Source organism: Solanum dulcamara, chromosome 4, assembly GCF_947179165.1.
Source record: "Solanum dulcamara chromosome 4, daSolDulc1.2, whole genome shotgun sequence".
Taxonomy (NCBI): Eukaryota; Viridiplantae; Streptophyta; class Magnoliopsida; order Solanales; family Solanaceae; genus Solanum; species Solanum dulcamara.
The window spans coordinates 1,779,558-1,797,755 of record NC_077240.1 but is presented as its reverse complement, the minus strand read 5'-3'; the positions used below and the strand labels follow the sequence as shown (position 1 = coordinate 1,797,755).

The 18,198-nt window shown below is 37.8% G+C and overlaps 1 pseudogene; it reads left to right on the top strand.

Moving 5' to 3' along the window:
• Positions 1–1,013: 1,013 nt before the first annotated feature.
• LOC129885403 (protein CHROMOSOME TRANSMISSION FIDELITY 7-like) lies at positions 1,014–10,917 on the top strand (annotated as a pseudogene).
• Positions 10,918–18,198: the final 7,281 nt, after the last annotated feature.

The window sequence follows — 18,198 nt, the reverse complement described above, 5'->3', positions numbered from 1 at the left end:
AAAATTATTTTCTACATTTTTATTAGTTAAAGTGGTTTTAAAAGAACCAAAACAATAATAGAGTTATGTAAAAGTATTACCTTCGTCTCATATTAGATGGACACTTTGCATTTTACACGGTAATTAAGAAATAATTAATAGATTTTTTCACTTTACTATTTTTTCCTTTGCTCATATTAATTAGTCTCTTGAAAAACGAAGTTTTTGGATCTTCAAAATCTGTTTAAACTTCCAAAGCGTATTAATTGTAAGGGTAAAATGATTTTTTTAATTGATTCTATCTTGATTTAGTAAGTGATTAAGTAATATGAAACAAACATTTTTAGTAAGATGTCCATCTAATATAGATAAGGATGGTAGTAATATTTTTATTAGGAACAAGATGTGTTTAAAAAAAGAAGAAATAGTATATTTATTAGAAAAAAAACATTTTTGACCATTTAGTAACAATAAATATATTTTTGAATCAAACTATCAACGACAAGAGCATTTTTAGAACAAAGTATAAGCGGAGGAACTTTTTTTGCATTTCACATAGTTCAAGGACATTTCTATCCCTTTTTCAAAAAATTTAAAAACATATCAAATTTTAAATTTAATTATTATTATTTTATATATTTATTTAATATTAAAAATATTATAATAAAAAATAATAAATATTTTTTAATTTGCTAAAATAAACAAGTAAACTGAAATATCTATTTTTGATATAAAAACTAAGTAAATAAAACGACGAGTGTATATTTTAAAGGTTCATACTAAGTATTCTACTTATCCCGGGCAAGAAAGTTCTAAAACATGAGGTGTAAGCTTCATCAATCTTTTAATTTTGTAAATTACTAATAAAATATTATAAAAAAATTAATAGGATTAAAGATACTTGTAGAAACAAAATATCTATCATGCTTTTTAAAGTATTTTAAATTACAAATAAATCACGTTTCACATATGCATTTACTATATATTTCAGAATTATCACCGAAATTACACACTAATAAAATTTTCGGCCAAAATTACACATTTTAGAAAGAAAAAAAACACTACTCATCCACAATCTTAAAAAGCCCAAGGAGGAAAGCACAGCCAATTTTTGCCCCAAATTGAACAGGCGCCAAATTTTAAAATCCGCCGAATTCCCGAAAGAAAAGAAATGAAAAGAAGCGAAGTGTGTTGCTACGCTCTTCTCGTTTTCTTCTGATTCCGACTCTCAGAAAGACTCTCGAAATCGGTGAGATTTTTTTAATTTTTTTTTTATAACTTTCTTTCATTTGTATTAATTCATTTGTTATTTCTGGTTCTTCTATTTAATTACTACTTGAATAGTTCATCTTCATTGTTAGGCAGCTTATGAATTTTCCCTTTTTTTTTAAATTTTTTTTGCTTAATTGACATGTGTTATAGATACTACAGGACCTCAATGTGATGAGGTAATTCAAAATATAATGAGTCGAGGTTCCAAGACCTTTTATCAAAATGATTGAATTAAGTTTGGTTTTGAATGAACTTAAATGAAGTAGTGATGATTCATATAGCCGACACTAATTTGTTTTGGAATGAGATGTAGTAGTTGTTGTTGTTGTGTCATCATCCATATTGGATTGAGGGCTTAGTTGTTATTGACTAATTGTGTCGTGTTAGAACACCATTGATGGTGTTCAAGCTCACTCTTCCATAGATGAAAGTGAGCTGAAGAGGAGACGTCTGTGAGGAGAGAAGAGTAGATAGAGAAGAGAAGAGAGAATAAGAAGAGTAAAGTTAGAAAGAGAGAGATTTCCAAAATATCAGTATGTCTCCTATATTATACTGTACTCAATCATGTATTTATACTTGTACATGGATAGGTATGAATACATCTACTAACTACCTCCTAACTGACTCTTAACAGAATACTAACTACTTTTAGTTAGTCTAACAAACTCCTAACAACCATTAGCTTGTCAAATACTCATTTTGTCAACACTCCCCCTCAAACTTATGGTTTAAACAAATTCATGACTCCTAAACCACTTAGGAGTGTTTGGTGTTGTGCTTTGCCCAAGCTCTTTGTGAGTAGATCAGCCAGTTGATCTTCAGTGTGAGTGAACTCAGTTTTCAGAACTCCTTGGCAAATCTTTTCTCTTACAAAGTGACAGTCTATGTCAATGTGTTTAGTCCTTTCATGGAAAATTGGATTTGCTGCAATTTGTATTGCAGATTTGCTGTCACACATCATTCTAACAGGAAGATCAACTTGAATACCAAGTTCTCTGAACAAGCCAATTAGCCAGGTTACCTCTGCTGCACAATTTGCCATACTCCTGAACTCAGCCTCAGCTGAGCTTCTGGAGACTGTCTCTTGTTTCTTGGATTTCCAGGAGATGAGAGCCTCACCAAATTTAACTAAGTAACCTGTGACATGCACCCCAATTTGAGTCACAATAAGCAAGAAGTTGATTTGAGGAGGTTGCTGGCATGAAGAGTCCAAGGCCTGGGGCATCTTTAATGTATCTTACAACTCTGAGTGCTGCAGCCATGTGTGATTCCTTGGGGCAATGCATATATTGACTTAACTTCTGTACTGAGAAAGATAGATCAGGTCTTGTCATTGTAAGGTAGAGAAGCCTTCCAACTAGCCTTTGGTACCTACCAGGGTCCTTCAGCACAGGGTCTGTGTATTCTTCTTTGGGAGGAATACATTCATCAAACTTTACATATGTGAGTTTCAGATTTTGTTCAAGTGGTGTACTTGCAGGTTTAGCTCCCCCTAGACCAGCTTCAGCTATTAATTCCAAGGCATACTTCCTTTGAGACAAGTGTATACCTTGACTGGATCTGGCAACTTCAATTCTTAGGAAGAACTTGAGTTCTCCTAGATCCTTCATCTTGAATTGTTTCTGCAGGTCTTTCCTTGTGCTGTCTATGAGAATTTGTCTGCTCCCAGTGATCAGAAGATCATCTACATAGACTAATATAATGACTATGTCACCTTCATCCTGCTTAGTGAACAGGGAATAGTCATAGTGACTCTGAGTAAATCCCAACTGCAGCAGTGCTTCTGTTAGCTTTAGGTTCCACTGTCTGGGAGCTTGTTTGAGGCCATAGAGTGACTTGTGGAGTTTGCAGACTTTACCCTTCTCCCCTTGTCTAGCAAACCTAGGAGGGATAGTCATGTAGACCTCTTCTAAGAGATCACCATTGAGGAAAGCATTATGGACATCTATTTGATGAATAACCCAGTGTTTAGCAGCAGCAAGAGCAATAACTGACCTGACAGTGACCATCTTGGCAACAGGGCTGAAAGTCTCACTATAATCCAAACCTTCTTGTTGGCTGTACCCTTTTGCAACTAATCTGGCCTTAAATCTTTCAACCTCACCTGAAGCCTTGTACTTGATCTTGTACACCCATTTGCAGCCAATAGGTGTCTTACCAGGGGGCAGATCCACCACAGACCAAGTGTGATTATCCTGCAAGGCAGAAATTTCAAGCTGCATAGCCTGAATCCACTTGGGATCCAGAGAAGCTTCAGAATAGGAGGAAGGTTCAGAGATGGCAGAGTAAGAAGCAAGGGTATGGACATAGGCTGGGGACAGATGAGCATAGGACAAGTGTGCAGAGATGGGGTATGAGGAGGAGCTATGAGCAGCAGTGACAAAGTCCTGAAGCCACAGAGGAGGCTTAGTTTGTCTAGATGACTTCCTAGTGGGAAGAACATGAGGTGGAGAAGAAAGTTCAGGAGAAGAAGGCACAGTAGGACAGACACTAGAGGGAACTGAAGGCACAGGGGAGGAGATTGGGGGTGATTGAGAAGAAGATTCAACAGTGTCTGGGAGAGTAGTGAGAACAGGAAAAAGAGGATTTGAGGAGATGTGGAGCTCTTTGAAAGGGAAGACATCTTTCTTGAATACTACATTTCTATTGACAAACAGTGATTTGGAATGCAGGTCATATAGAAGGTAGCCCTTTTGAGACATAGAGTACCCCATCATGACTGCAGGAATAGCTCTAGGAGCAAATTTGTCTGACACATTTGGACATGCAGCATAGCACAGGCACCCAAAGGTCCTGATGTGAGTGAGTGAAGGAGGCTGTGAATACAGCAATTCAAAAGGAGATTTGTAATGAAGTAGTTTAGAAGGTAGTATGTTGAGCAAATAGACAGCAGTTGTAACACACTCACCCCAAAATTTCAAGGGAATGCTGGCTTGAAATCTGAGAGCCCTGGCCATGTTCAAGATAGTTCTGTGTTTCCTTTCAGCAACACCATTTTGCTGGGGTGTATATGTACATGTACTCTGATGGAGAATCCCAAGGGTGGACAGCAGAGATTGGAATTCATGACTGAAGAATTCACTGCCATTATCAGACCTAAAAGTCTTAACAGTGGTAGAAAAAAAATTGTGAACCTGTGAGAAGAACTTTCTTAGCACCACTATAGTGTCAGCTTTGGAGGTAATAAGAAACACCCAAGTATATCTTGAAAAGTCATCTACTATAGTGACAAAGTATTTCATTCCAGCATGAGTTGGTACTCTATAGGGACCCCATATATCACAATGAACTAGTTCAAACATAGACTTAGACACATTAGAACTAGTTGGGAATGGGAGTTTAGGTTGTTTAGCTAAAGGGCAAACAGTGCAAGATAAATCCACATTTGTTTGTACAAGGTCAAGACCTGTGGACCTCTTTATTACATCTATAGGTGCATGACCTAATCTTCTATGCCACAAAGACATGGACTCAATTTGACTTGATTGATGTGCTGAGGGAACAGGAACAACTGGGACTGAGTTGATGAAGTCTTCCTTGAGGATGTAGAGACCCTGTTCTTCTCTACCAATCCCCCTGACCAGTCCATTAGAGAGATCCTGAAAGATACAAAAATCAGGAAAGAATGCAGCCATACACTGAAGTTCCTTAGTAAGATGTGATACAGATAATAAGTTACACTTGAAGTCTGGAACAAATAGCACATTGTTGATACTTTGGTTTCCAAACACTTTTGTTTTCCCAGTGTGTGAGACAGATGTTACATTTCCAGTGGGAAGTTGTACTTCCCTCTTATCAAAGTTAGGCACTGGTTGAATTGTGTCTAGTGCATCTAGACTAGCAGTCATGTGATCTGTTGCTCCTGTATCAACTATCCATTCCTTAGGCACATGTTTGGATACTAAAGCTGACAAAATACTACCTGCAGAGGCTGCTTTGACTGAGTGCTCCCCTGCATTTTCAGTTCCTTTTGCTAGCATCTGCATGATTTGCTGGTACTGGCTTTGTGTGAAGAAGCCTGTTGGAGCTGGGAGATTTGAACTAGTAACATCAGGTTGTAAGGCCTCTGCTTGATTTGCATAGGAAGTAGCACCTTTCTTCTTTGACTTCCAGCCTGCAGGATAACCTTTAACCTTGAAACATTGTTCTTTGGTGTGTCCCCTGTATCCACACACTTCACACACCACCACAGGTTTCTGAGGCTTCTGTGGATGTGGCTTATATTGAGAGTCATAGTGTCCTCTATTTGGTTGAATGCCTCCACCTCCTCCTGGTTGATGTCCAAAGTTACCACTCCCTTGAGTATGAGCTTTCTGACTGAATATGGCTGTGCTTTCAATAATCCTATGATTGGAAGTTTCAGAATTTGCACTCATCAGATTTCTCTGACTCTCATGATCTAGGATGAGAGAGAAAGCTTTGTTTAGGTTAGGAGTGGGAGTCTGAAGCAGAATTTGACCTCTGGCAGCCGAGTAGGACTCATTCAGTCCCATTAAAAACTGAAGTAATCGTTGATACTCAAAATGTTCTTTGAATTTCCTGGACTCATCACAAGAGCATCCTGGACACGGCATAATTGAGTCAAACTCATTCCATAGACTCTTCAATGTAGTATAATAGTCAGTTACTGACAAAACTCCTTGGTTTAGGCTATGAATCTCCTTATGAAGGTGAAACACATGCACTCCATTGATTTTGTCGAATCTTTCCTTCAAGTCACACCACACTCTGTGAGCATCATCACTATACACAACACTACTGAGCAGTCCTGGTCTCACAGCGTTCATGATCCATGACAGGACAACCGCATTACACTTTTCCCAAATGTCAACATACTCAGGACCAAACTTAGACCTAGGAAATCTACCATCCACAAACCCTAGCTTACTCTTACCTCGAAGTCCAATACGCATGGATCTACTCCAGATTGCGTAATTTTCTGAATCTGTGAGTTGTAAGGAGATCAAGGAGCTTCCTGGAGTGTCGTTTGGTTGAAGATAGAGTGGATGATTGTGGTCTATCACCGGAACTCTAAAGTAGTCTGTTTCAGCTGTGAGATTTATGTTTGGGTTGTTCATTTCTGCAGATCCGCCTTCGGCTTCAGTTGTGACAGCCATTTTTTTTCAATACCTTGAGCTTTGATTTTCTTCTAAATTGCGAGTTGCAGACTCTTGTAGCAGCACACCGTCGCAACCTCGCTCTGATACCATGTTAGAACACCATCGAAGGTGTTCAAACTCACTCTTCCATAGATGAAAGTGAGCTGAAGAGGAGACGTCTGTGAGGAGAGAAGAGTAGATAAAGAAGAGAAGAGAGAATAAGAAGAGTAAAGTTAGAAAGAGAGAGATTTCCAAAATATCAGTATGTCTCCTATATTATACTGTACTCAATCATGTATTTATACTTGTACATGGATAGGTATGAATACATCTACTAACTACCTCCTAACTGACTCTTAACAGAATACTAACTACTTTTAGTTAGTCTAACAAACTCCTAACAACCATTAGCTTGTCAAATACTCATTTTGTCAACATGTCGTCATCGATATTAACTGGCGCCTTGAATAAGACTAATTTGTTTTCCACTTCCATTTTATTTAGTTTTGGTAGGAATTGCCCTGTCGCAAAATTTTCATATGATATTTACAGTATACAACTGGTGAAAGGTGAAAAAGGTTGAGAGGATATAGAAAAAACGGAGAAATTGAAGCATGCAATCGAAGATCAACAGCTTTTTCAAGCCCTCTTCTTCATTTTCTATGTCCAAGAGTGCAGACACATCTCAATGTTGCAGCGTTGAGTTAGATTATGGGAGGATACAGCCAGAAATACTGGTCACATACCAGGGAAGACCTCAAAATTCAACTTGGTATGATATTTGTTGCCATATTTCTCTTCACTTAATAGTTTCTTGTTTTCAGCCATCAACTGTATAAGCACATCCGTTTTAAGTATCTTTGCTATCATTTCCTTAATCTGTTCATGGCTCAGTAACATGTGACTGATGTATTTGTGGGAGGCAGTGTGTTATGTCCCACATCGGTGGGCATTAGGGTCCTTGGCCTCCTTATATAGTCTTGGGCAATTCCCCCCTCATGAGTTAGCTTTTAGGGTTGAGTTAGGCCCAATACTCATTTCTTTATCATTAGAACCAGGCCCAACCCAATTCATTATTTCATCTGATGTTGGGTCCCTATCTTATATTGTTTATGCTTCAGATGTTCAGTCTTGGATGTGTGGGGTAGTGTTAAGTCCCACATCATTGGGCTGAGCTAGTTTTTGGAGTTGAGTTAGGTCAAGGTCCATTTCTTATCAACAATCCATGTCTTTGAGTTACTCTTGGCTGTATCACCCACTCAAAGCTACTGGATCTTCACCTAGCTGATGTGCCAAATATCATAAATAGCTTTAGGGACGTCAGAGACGATATGGGCACAACCATGGACGATGTGACTGAAGCCATAACTCGTAACACCAATTTTGACCTTACCAGCTTCCGTTGGTTTGAACACCTCCTTCTTTTGTCTAACTAATGTACACCTGAAACTCCACCATGCTGCTTCGCCATTTGTCACCACTTCTTGGATCCAAACAGCAAATTAATCAATAGGAGAAGGCATTCTTGTAAAATGAAAATGTAGATGATCAATTAATGAATGAGTGCGCTAACACATATTTCTTCAGCATGTCTGTCATCTACTTACAATTACCTTATTTTTTGACTGGTAATAGCCTTCTCTCTCTTTTTTACAACTAAAGGGCGACATGGCTATTTCAGAGAATCATAGTACTTAAAGTCAGATTACAAAAGTTTCTTAAAATCACACCATTAAATAAATTTTAATGCTTGATCCGAAAGCTTGATCATTACACAATACTTATCAAATCATTTTCTTAATTTTCTTCAACAAATAGGTTTTATGCTAAATTGGTAGCATGTGTTTTTAAAAAATATATTATGTATCAGAGTTTACTACCTAACATTAATGATCTTTTTTATTTCCTCTACTTCAAGTTCTTTTCTTATGCTAAGCTGCTTTTGCAGTGAAAAGAATGGTGCATCAACTGGTGAAGCATCCAAGGAAATAGACTCGGAGAATATTGTGCCAAACCTGGGGGTGGCAAAGTCGGGTAAGGTTCTTAATAAGAAGAGAAAGTATGCCCAATTCTATTTGGAACTGGGTCGGTCTGATTTTTTATTACATACCTGTATTGTCTGTGGCTTCAAGTATGCCAGAAGTGATGAAGAGGATGAAAAGTTTCATAAGACGTTTCACAAGAATTATACGCATGGTATTCCATTTAAGGTAATTCTGCAACAGAATATGGTATTTCAAAATTTTCTATTGTGCTTGATAAAATAAAGTTATTAAAGATTAAAGTTCTATACTGCCGAGCTTTGATAAAATGTCCAGGGTTGGCGGAATGAAAGAAATCTTCAAATTCCTTCACTTGAAATTGGAAGAATAATCCTGGTGCTGGACGATGACCCTCTTCCTCAGAGAAGCAAGGTTTATGTATACTATTTGGTTGTACATGAAAAGACATATTTTGACTTCCACAATTGATATACTTCTAGTTAATCGTGTTAAACATAGTTCATAGACTTAGAGAGAGTGTGTTATTGACAGGTACAGGAAGTTGTGAAGATGATGGAGATGGAACTTGGAGATGGGTTGATATATCATCAGCTAAGCAAGGTTTCCTTCTCTTGCAATTATAAGAAACTTGTAGTAATAGAAAGCAAAGTTCATTGTTGAAAGTTTTGCACTAATCAATAGCAAATCTCAACTGCCCAGCTTCCTACTCTCTGCTACGTTTTATTTTATAACTTGAGTATTAAGTTACTTGAGTTCAATGAGCCTTCGTAGTCATCCTATGACATTGAATGATTGTCCTTATTTTGCTGGCTAATTTTCATGAAGAATTCTCCCTTTGTATGGTGGTTACGTGACAGGCTGAGTTTGACTAGTTCTGTGAATGAAACTCTGAAATATTTGTCCTGTTAACAGGTGTATCTGTTTATATCTTCTCAAAGAATATCTGGATATCTTGCAGCAGAGCCCATAAAGAAGGCTTATAAGCTTCTCTCGAGACCAGAGGGCAACAGGTGTAATGTTTCACCTGAGAAGGAAGCAGCACGGTCTTCAACCACACTCCAATTTGGGGGAGTGAATTTTCAGAGGGAAATGGTAAGAAGAAATCACTCAACCAAAAGCCGTGAAGAGTCGGATGAAAGTGTCAGTGGAGTAGTATTGTGTGAGAATGAAGCTGTATTTGAGTTATGTGGCATTAGAGCCATTTGGGTTACTCCCTCCAACAGAAGAAAACATATTGCCAGCTATTTGCTGGATGCTGCTAGGTAACACCATTTACTTTCTCGGAGTTATGGTTCCTTGAAAATTTGTTGCATGCTTAATGAAGTTAAAATCATCTGACCTTGCGTCTCACACTTTGATGAGTAGAACCTCTTGTCCCTTCTAATCCACTGTGTTCTTAGCGTGCGTGATCTGGTTATAGAGCCTATGGTGGTTGTCAAATGTGGGGTTAGGGTTAGACTATATAGAACCAGAACAATAGATTGATTGACTTTGGTCAAGTCAGAGCCCTCTATTGCCTGTTGGAGGAGATTGATTGGACTTTACACCATACCTTACTTAGTCTACCGCTGGAACTGGATTCTCTAAAGCTTAAATAGAAGTACCCCTCGCAGGAGGATTGAACAAGGAATTGACTTCTCTAAATCTAAAAAGACAACTGTTGGGGTTCAAACTAGTAATTTCTACTTAGTTTCAATTGGAAACAAAAAGGTTTATGTCTGAGAAATGAGACCACTGGAAAAGGAAGAAAGACGACTGTCACTGATCCAACAAACCTAGTTCTCATAGATTGAATAGTCTAATGCTCTGACTTTACTAGAGTGTCTTTGTGAACTTGTAGCTGAATTCTTCTTCACTTGCACTTAAAAATCATTTCTTAAAGGGGTCCTGGTATGCAAGTATTATCTATGTAGGATGAGAAGATCCTACCACAGTGTACTCCATCTATATTGCTCCACGCTGTAAATATGGATGACCACAGTTTTTCTGTAGACTACTTTAGATATGTACAAATATGTTACCTTCTACAAAAGAAAAGGGTAGTAACTATTCTCTTTTTATTAAACTTCCTGTTTGCCATAATTCCTCTTTATTTGATTTGTTACGAAATCATGCAGTCTGGAAAGCCAAAGCTCCACAGATATTTTTGTTGGTTATGACTTACGTTTAGTCTGAACTTGCTTCTCATTCTTCAATTCAGAAAAAGTTTTTGCAAGGATTTAGTTCTTGAACGCTCAGAGTTAGCCTATTCTCAGACCAACCTCAGTTGGAAGGGCCTTCATCTCCAGTTATACAAGCAGTCACTCATTCTTGGTTATACACCTTCTGATCTGTAGTAAGAACAACAACATACCCAGTGTAATCCCACAAGTGGGGTCTGAGGAGGGTAGGATGTATGCAAACCATACCCCTCCCTACCTTTGTGGGGTAGAGAGGCACATTCTGATCTATAGTAAGGATTTTAAGAAATAGCATGTTGATTTTTTTTCAGCCAAGTATGTTTCAGTTAGTATAGTAATTTACTGGATAATCCATCTTTGTTTATGTGTGGAAACTTAGTGATTCATTTGCTTTATGTTTTAACTGGAGCAAACAAAGCTATTCTTACCCTGGATAATACAGGGTTAAGATAAGAGTCGGGCCAACAACAACAACAACAACAACCCAGTGAAATCCCACAACATGGGGTCTGGGGAGGGTAGAATGTACGCAGACCTTACTCCTACCAAGGTAGGACGGCTGTTTCCTGGAGACCCTCGGCTCAGTAAAAGCATAAATGCATAAAAAAATGTTAGATAAGAATAGAAAATTAAAAGCTTTATGAGAAAAACAACAAACAAATAACGAATAAATGACAAATAAATACAAATAAATAAAGACTAATAACAAATAACGATTAAATAAATAATGAAAGCGTCACAGGTAAAATTGAGTAATCAAAGCATAGAAAGTAATAAATAATAACAGAAATAACAGAAATAACAGAAATCAGAAGTCAAAGCGCAAGAGATCGTAATGCACTACTACACCTATGAATAGAGAAGAATAACGAGACTATGAACTAGCCTTCTATCCTAATGTGGGTCCTCCACACCCTCCTATCTAAGGTCATGTCCTCCGTAAGCTGTAACTGCGTCATGTCCTGTCTAATCACCTCTCCCCAATACTTCTTCGGCCTACCCCTACCTCTTCTGTAACCATCCATGGCCAGCCTCTCACACCTCCGCACTGGGGCATCTGTGTCTCTCCTCTTCACATGTCCATACCATCTCAGTCGTATTTCCCGCATCTTGTCTTCCACCGAGGCCACTCCTACCTTGTCCCGAATAGCCTCATTTCTAATCCTGTCGCTCCTGGTGTGCCCACACATCCATCTCAGCATTCTCATCTCAGCAACTTTCATCTTTTGAATGTGAGAAGTCTTAACTGGCCAACACTCCGCCCCATACAGCATAGCCGGTCTAACCACCACTTTGTAGAACTTGCCCTTAAGTTTTGGTGGCACATTCTTGTCACATAGCACTCCGGAAGCGAGCCTCCATTTCATCCACCCTACCCCAATACGATGTGTGACATCATCGTCAATCTCCCCGCTGCCTTGCATGATAGACCCAAGATACTTGCAACTACTTCTCTTTTGGATGACCTGAGCACCAAGCCTAACTTCAACATCAACCTCTTGAGGTGTCTCACTGAACTTGCACTCTAAGTACTCTGTCTTTGTCCTACTCAACTTAAACCCTTTAGACTCCAAGGTATGTCTCCAATCCTCCAGCTTAGCGTTAACTCCGTGGCGAGTCTCATCGATCAGGACTATGTCATCCGCGAAGAGCATACACCATGGCACCGCACCTTGAATTTGTCGCGTCAATCCATCTATCACCAAGGCAAATAAAAAAGGACTAAGAGCTGATCCTTGATGCAACCCCATCACCACTGGGAAGTGTTCTGAGTCCCCTCCTACTGTCCTTACCCTGGTTTTGGCTCCCTCGTACATGTCCTTGATCACCCTAATGTATGCCATAGGTACACCTTTAGCCTTCAAACATGTCCATAGTATTTCTCTTGGGACTTTATCATAAGCCTTTTCTAGGTCGATGAATACCATATGCAAGTCCCTCTTCCTCTCCCTATGCTGCTCCACCAGTCTCCTCATAAGATGGATGGCTTCTGTAGTTGAGCGTCCCGGCATAAATCCAAACTGGTTCTCTGAAATAGACACGTCTCTCCTCACCCTCATCTCTACCACTCTTTCCCACAGTTTCATAGTATGACTTAGTAGCTTAATACCTCTATAGTTGTTGCAACTCTGGATATCCCCTTTATTTTTGTATAGAGGGATCATTATGCTCGACCTCCATTCTTCGGGCATCGTTGCCGTTTTAAAGATGACATTAAATAACCTAGTCAACCACTCCAAACCTACCGAACTCGTGCTCTTCCAAAATTCCCCAGGAATCTCGTCAGGTCCGGTTGCTCTTCCCCAGCGCATCCTACGAACGACACTCTTAACCTCCTCGACCTTAATACTCCTACAATACCCAAAATCGCAACGCCTCTCTGTATGTTCTAAATCTCCCAACACAAAGTCTCTGTCCCCTTCCTCATTCAAGAGTTTATGGAAATAGGACTGCCATCTCTGTTTAATGAGGGTCTCGTCTACCAATACTTTTCCATGCTCGTCCTTAATGCACTTCACTAGGTCCACATCGCGTGCCCTTCTCTCCCGCGCCCTGGCTAGCCTGAACAATTTTCTATCCCCACCTTTCTCTTCTAGTTCAGCATAAAGGCGTTCAAAAGCTGTTGTTTTTGCCGTCGAAACCGCCGACTTCGCCTCCTTTCTCGCTATTTTATAAAGTTCCCTATTCGTCCACTTCTCCACCTCATCTGTGCTTTCTATCAACTTTGCGTACGCCATCTTCTTTGCTTCCACCTTTTCTTGCACTTCTCCATTCCACCACCAGTCTCTTCGATGCCGACTACGACTACCAGTCGAGACTCCCAACACTTCCCTTGCCACAGTCCTAATACAACTAGCCGTCCTATCCCACATACTGGTCGCATCCCCATTACTATCCCAGGCCCCCATAGCCTTCAACTTCTCTCCCATCTCCAGGGCATTTGCAGTGGTCAAACTCCTCCATCTGATCCTAGATCGATCATCCCCGACCCTCTTATTCCTCATCATCTTGATCCCTAAATCCATCACCAAAAGCTTATGTCGGGTTGTAAGGTTGTCTATCGGAATGACCTTACAGTCTTTGCACAGACCTCTATCGACCTTCCTCAGGAGTAAAAAGTCTATCTGAGTCGGGCCAATCTCTGTTATATGTTTTACACTTAATCTATTCAGTTAATAATATTCTCGTCCCAAGAAAACATGGATGTTTCTAGCAGATGGTTTTATATCTTTAACTGGAAGTCAATTACTAGGCTCCATGCAAGAATCAGTTTTCTCTACATTAAGTGCTCTTCTTTGATACCAAAGAATAGAAGTAACACCCTTCTAATAGTATTCTGAGTATATGATTGATTTACTTGTTTGATTTCTACGGCAGTTGCCTCCCATAGGCAGCTCTTCTGTAGAAAGGCATCAATTTTCTACCAATGTTTCAGGCTTTATACTTCACTGTTCACTATAGCATAAAATCGTTCTCTTCAAACACGTTTATTTCTTAGTAATTTGCTGCTGCTGTATTCGAACAGTTGAAATTCTTTAGTCCTATTTAGGTTCTTTTTATCTCCCAATTGTCTAAGCTTTGTTGGATAGAATTTCTTGGTACATGTGACAATAATGAATGTAGCAGGTATCCGGTTAAATAGTCCATGTGAAAGTGAAAATTGGCCTAGGTCCAGTGTTGTTGAAGAGTGGATACTGGACCGTGGGCCATCGGTAGTGGAGGATAACAGGACATTGTATGTCGAGACTGCTAGCAGGTAGCTGTGGTCACGATGATTTGTCACACCTTGAGGCCTTGGGGGGAGGGGAGGACACCAAGCATTTGAATACCTCTCTGGAAGGTTTATAGACCATTCCTTATGAGATACTAACAAATGAAATGTGTCATAGTGATAAGGTGGTGGGTGATGATGTCTTGTACTGCTTGTTCATGAAGTGAGGTTGACATTTGAACTATCTTGGATTTTGGAATTTTAATGTTGATTCCTTTTGTTTTGATTTAGAGCTACCATTGTTTAGAATGGTAACTTTCAGTTAGACGATGGACATTTAATTTGTTGATTCTGCTGGTTGATGAAGAGATTGGGTTTTTGTTATACATGTTTTCTTGGTATATGTGATATTAGTGTTCATGTCTGACAGACTTGAATGTTGGATTTTGGTGTTTTAGACTTTCAATATTGGATCTGAAACATTTTGATTTTTGAAGCATCAGATAACTTTTCATATGGCCCCTGCTCTAGTAGTGAATGAATTTTTCATTATAATTCATGAACTGAATAATTCGTCAGTCTATATAAATTATATTATTCTATAACCCACTAGTCAATTGCCCACATGTGTGTCTGAGTCAGTATTGGCAGTTACCTTCATAACTTCATTGAGTTAGGTTAGTGTACTTTGCACGCCGGTCAAGAAGTTGCATTCCGCTAATTTAATTTTGTTCGAGTGGTTTGGTCAGTTCCTCTCCTTCCTCTTGAACCTCGAACAAAAAATCGATCTCGCCATCAGCGCCTTCTGGCAGTGGGAAAACAACCTTGACAAGGACATTTCTTTCTTTGCTTTAGTCCTAATTTTTAGTGGACAATATTGTACATGGGAGCCTGGAGGCCATAATTTTTTTCAGCTTCACAAAAATGTGCGGAGTGAAAGTGTGTTACGATATTATCGGAAACATTTGGTACTCCTGGGGTCAGAGCACCATAAATTCCCACCAGCAAAATACAGCACTTGGCTTTTTTCTTTCCTACATTACAGGAAGAAGGGATTGTTTTGGTTGTTTTTGATAAATATCTGAATGGGCCTCTTGCTTGTATTTTAGGTAAATGCAGTCACATATAAAAGATAGATCTGCAGATAGATGCAGTGAACCCTTTTGGTAAAATTTCATTAATGAGAAAACAACATACCTATAAGAGTCATTTAATTCGTATTTTGTATGTTAGTACATTAGTTTTATAGTTCTATGTTTCATAAAATTATCACATGAATCGGTATTGAGCATATGATATACTTTAACTAATGTGCATTAGCCTTTGATGGTGCACTTGTCGTCTTTAAATCTTGATTTTGCCTCTATGTTGAATGTCTGTGGTGAGTAGCTCAATGTTAGGTCTTGAGTTTGGAATTTGATGCCTTGTTTATTGCCCAAATTTTGCACATACATGCCATGAGCATATAGCGATCACTAGCTAACCTTTTACATTATGGAAATTAAATATAAAATTTATTTTATTACATGAGCTATCTTGCTTTGCTCCCACAATGAAATGATTAATGTAATTACGACCATGAACCATCCCTAGTGTTATTTGTGGGTCCACATGCGCGGGCCACATCCTCTACATGTCTAGCGCAAAAGACATCTCAAGATAACCTCAAGATAACTTTTGTTCGAACCTAAATGGATAAGATTGAGAGTAATGAATTTTGTCATAGAGAATTGTAGTATGATTAAGGATTGTGTGGTAGTACTTAGTTGATTTGCATTCATAAATAGGAAGCTTTGAACACTTCGATAGCTAGAAATTAGCGTTTCACACACTAAACAATATGGTGTCTTAAGCTTTCAATTAGAGGAAGAAAACAAAAAAAATTGATTTGGAGTTCTCCACATGGACATAAAAGTAGTACCCAAGGAAGAAAAAAAAATGTATGCAACAAGAATAAGTGCGCCCACAAAACATTTATGGTGAAAATTAAAATTCGTGTCAAGTTTTTTAGATACGTAATAGTTTATTGGTCAATTATAGCAATTCAATTAATTGGTGGGTCCTTTTTGTAGATATCGTTTTATTAATTGTTTTGGTATGGCCACTTAGCTAAGGACAGCATCCTTAATTTCTCCTTTTATTTAATACTTTCCTTTTGCGTTTTACTTTGACACATCTTTTAAGGATTAATTTGAATACTAATTATTATATTATTTTTAATTATTATAAATCGTTTAAATATTAAGAAATAAATAATATTTAATAATAAAAATAAAAATAAATAAATTATTTCTTAATTTTTTAAAATTAAACAAAGTAAAAGTGGACAGAGGGAGTAGGTATTAAACCTTGATTTTTATGTCTAGTCTATTTTTATATGTAGCTTTATTTCATTGGCAATGTGTTGTGTCCTATTTCTGCACTATTTAGTACCCTGCTTTCTCTAACTCTTAAGCAAATCACAATTCTTTTCTCCCATCCCACTCAAACAAAAATCCAAAAAGTAGAAAGGCAAAACAGAAAACTATTCGATCCTACTGTTTGTAGATCTTGTAATGTAGGTCTAGGATTTGTGTGGTTGCAAGTTCTTTGCTTTTATTTTTATTCTAAGTGTTCGGTGTTCGAAATTCACTGATCTGACTAATTTAAATTTTCTTTTTAAGAAATTGAATATATGAAGGTTTTAGCATTTTCTACATTTTCCATTTACTAGTAAGGTCTTGTGATTTTTATGTCGATGCGTTTTTTGATTATTTCCGTGTTTTGAACTTTTGATCGAATCAATAGCCTCTGGCTAGTTCAGTGGATAAAATTGTTGTAATTCATCAGCTCACTCAAGAATAGATCGATTCTAATCTTGAACATGGTATATTGATATTCTGAAACATCACCATGAACTTTACTTGGCACAAGCATCAAACTAAAAACAAATTTGTAAAGATAAAAGAGAAAATTCCAAAAAATAAAAGAGAAAAACAAAAATCTATTCGATTTTACTGTTTATAGATCTTGTAAAGTAGGTTAAGGATTTGTGTGGTTACAAGTTCATTGTGTTTTTCCTTCTTCAAGTGTTCAATTAATTTGAATTTATTTCGTGAAAAGTTGAATATGAAGATTTTAACGTTTTCCACCATTATTCCTTTACTCGTAAGGGAAGGCGTTTGTAGTTTCTCATCATTACGTTTCTCGATCCTCTCCTTTTAGTGTTTTGACCAAAATAACAGCACCTAGCTAATTCAATGATTCAACTCATTCAAAAACAAATCAGCAGTGATGATCTGTCAATAAGCTTGATCTTAAGCACAATATATTGATATCCTAAAGCACCGCCGTGAATATTACTATGTGTCCACCTATGCTGTGATAAGACACCATCCCGTTTTGCGAACAACCAACCGACGCCTCAGCTTATAGTTAGTCTCAAATCAAGTCATTCACTTAATTTCTAACGATTCAAACCTGATTCATCTGATTAAAACAAAGAAATCTTTACTATTCCGCTTCACACTTTGGTTGGTGAGTGGTCACTAACCATCACAGTAGCAAGTACTCATGGTGTCCTTTTTAAAATGCCTTAATTAAGGGGATAAGAATATAAATAAAATAAATAAATTCTGGTCCCTTTTCCTAAAATTATTTGATGTTGATATTCAAATAACTCAAATTTTCACTAGTATTCATCAAATTCAATACGTTTTAACTACCCACACGCAGCTAGTCCAAAATTGGAATAAATAAATAAATGTACATATGTATATATACAAACACACACATATAAACTATAAAAAAAAACCAAGAAATATTGTTAAAAAAAAACAAAAAACTGTAACAACTTTATCTCTTTTTCAGGCATATTTATTTTCTTTAGGATGACGCCATTCTAAATGAAGTATAAATGAAGCCTGGTGCAAAAATAAAATAAAGTAAAAAAAAAAAAGTAAACATAAATACTG